General features: G+C 33.9%; 1 long non-coding RNA gene across 1 annotated transcript; it reads right to left on the bottom strand.

The window, feature by feature from the left end:
• LOC109832308 lies at positions 751 to 2,474 on the bottom strand. Its single transcript, XR_002244693.1, has 3 exons — positions 2,173 to 2,474; positions 1,050 to 1,152; positions 751 to 940 (listed from the first exon to the last, which is right to left on the bottom strand). It is a non-coding gene; the product is annotated as an uncharacterized LOC109832308 (long non-coding RNA).

Below are 2,700 nucleotides of genomic sequence, written 5' to 3'. Positions count from 1 at the left end.
TGCATTGGTTGGATAAACTTGCATAATTTGTTATTCTGTTTTTACTTTTTTCACTTATTTTGTATGAAACTAGTGATATCTGCTTCCTCATATGAGTTTTTGTTGTTCTGTGTATCAGGTGCATATGTTGTTCTGTATATCTGCTTCCTCATATGAATTACACAGTAGAAATGGATCCTCAGATAGGCTACTGGACATCAGTTAGAAATAGAAAACTAGGCGATAATATGTGAGAAAGACAACTTGACCAAGATTACAACCACAAACATTTCCTTCCAAGGAACTAAAGCATGCCTTCATCATTTCTCGAAACACAAAATAAGATTGCTCAAACTTTACAATTACATGCCCATAAAAAGACAGAATACTTGTTGTCTGTCTAACCAAAATTGTCTTGTTCAATCAAGTGTGATCCAAAGGCATAATAGATACTTGTCCTGTTTGCATTATCCTTAATCATTCATGCAACCACATAATCTATCATAATAGGTCATCACAGATAAACAACAATAGATACTCTGCGGAAGGTAAATGCCAATATCTCAATGAAACATAATACAGATTAAGACATTGAAAGACTAATAATTCAGCTGGCAGGCCATCAAACTAAATGATCGGCATCTGTAAGAGTAATTTCCTTACCTTGCACACTAGTCCAAAAAACTGTATGTTCGATCTCCAGTACCAATTTCATGCAACACACATTGATATAGGACAGATAAACCGGACTCAAACACAAGTTTTAGAACATGTAGGAGATACAGATTTAACATTACAACACTAAAAACATTACAACACTGATACACCAGTTTTAGAAGCATAAATTACAAGCATAAATTTGAATGCAAATCCCAACTCCAATTTTAGAAACTAACTGATACACCAGACTCCAATTTTAGAAACTAACTGATACTCCAATTTTTATTCTTGAATACAATACCTGCAAGGAGCGTGCAACAAGTATACATCAGATGTAATCTAATTTGTAGAGTTAGAAGGAAATATGGATATTTCATGTAATAAATCTGAAACAATAGATATCACAGTACCCATATGCACTAAATCTGGCAAAATAGAAGCATGTAGAAGACCATCTTCATAGGGGCACATCATCCCCATCTAATTAATCTCTCAACTGTAACCAACTCCATTCTGTAATTAACCATGTTAAAAATATATGCAGATTAAGATGCAGCAAGTATAGCATACTAACAGGTTTAATTTTGATGTGGGTGATTAAGGCATTAATCTCTCAACTGTAGAATAATAATGAAGAAAAAAATAATCCAAATTACTTTCAGAACATTTTTGTGAATAATCCATTGGTGGATTTTATGTAATAATGTAATTTGACAAGTGGACACTAGCTTTATAGGAAAGCCCTATTTTCTACAGACACCATGACATTCAACTAATGTAAGAAAATTCTAAAAAAAATCAGTAAACTTTTACACCTTGAACCGCATGCAAACCTAAACACAATATCAATACGGAAACACAAAAAATCCGCAAAAAAAAATTAGGGATGAACAATTCACATTATGATACTAAAATCTTCAAGAAGAGCATCTAATTAAGCAAAATCTTCTCAGAAAGACAGCATCTAAATTTTTATGATGCTACAATTTCTGGAGCATTTTCAGCCATTAATTATTAATCTAATCAATTTAAAAAAACTCAAGAACACAATAAAAAACAACTCCTAAACCATTTTACTAAACGATTACATCAACTAATTTCAATTAATTGAATTAATTCAATTAATTGTAACCAACTCCTAAACCATTTCACTGAACGATTACATCACGAACCGCATAAAAACTCAAGAACATAATAAAAAACAGTAATCGCAAGAATCCGCCAAATTTTAGGGATGAACACTTCATAATACCGATACTCAATAATAAAAAACAGTAATCGCAAGAATCCGCCAAATTTTAGGGATGAACACTTCATAATACCGATACTCAATTTTTCAAGAACGCAACAGAATCCACCCGCCAAATTTTAGGGATGAACACTTCATAATACCGATACTCAATTTTTCAAGAACGCAACAGAATCCATATTTGCGATTTAATCAATCAAATGAACAAGAAACTAAGCGATCGTCTAATTGAAAGAAAATACAAAACCTGTAACGAGTTGGGAATGGATGGGCGTGATCCTTACCTGAGTTGGGGGAAGGCAGTGGCTTGATGGAGGAGGAGAAATGAGGATCTCGAGAGAGCGCTCGAGCTCGAAGGAAGATCGGCCGAAATCGGCGGTGATGCTCCTTTCGCGGTGGGCGGAGTTAGGGAATTTGATGGCTTGACGGAGGAGGAGAAATGGGGGAAGGCGGTGGCTTTAATGGAGGAGATTCAATTCTCTCCGATTTTGGGATAAAAAGTCCCTAAAATTATGAGCAATTTTAAAATTTTGAGGGAATAACATTGAATTATTGGATACTTAAAATCAAGGAACTAATAACTAAATAATTTTTACATATTTGCTCGTATAGGCATTGCATTAAACTTCAGTTAATATATTGCTATATCGGCCGATATATCGAGTTAAAGACTTTATCTTGATAAAATTTTATATTGTTTTCTTTTATTTGGTGATTTTTTTTGATATATCAACTTCTATCAGAAGTCTAAACGACTATAATGATGACGAAGAGACCACACTTGCCGGGAGTCTCCGAACTCTACATCATCC

Source organism: Asparagus officinalis, chromosome 3 (genome assembly GCF_001876935.1).
Source record: "Asparagus officinalis chromosome 3, Aspof.V1, whole genome shotgun sequence".
Classification (NCBI taxonomy): Eukaryota; Viridiplantae; Streptophyta; class Magnoliopsida; order Asparagales; family Asparagaceae; genus Asparagus; species Asparagus officinalis.
This window is presented reverse-complemented; position numbering and strand designations above follow the sequence as displayed.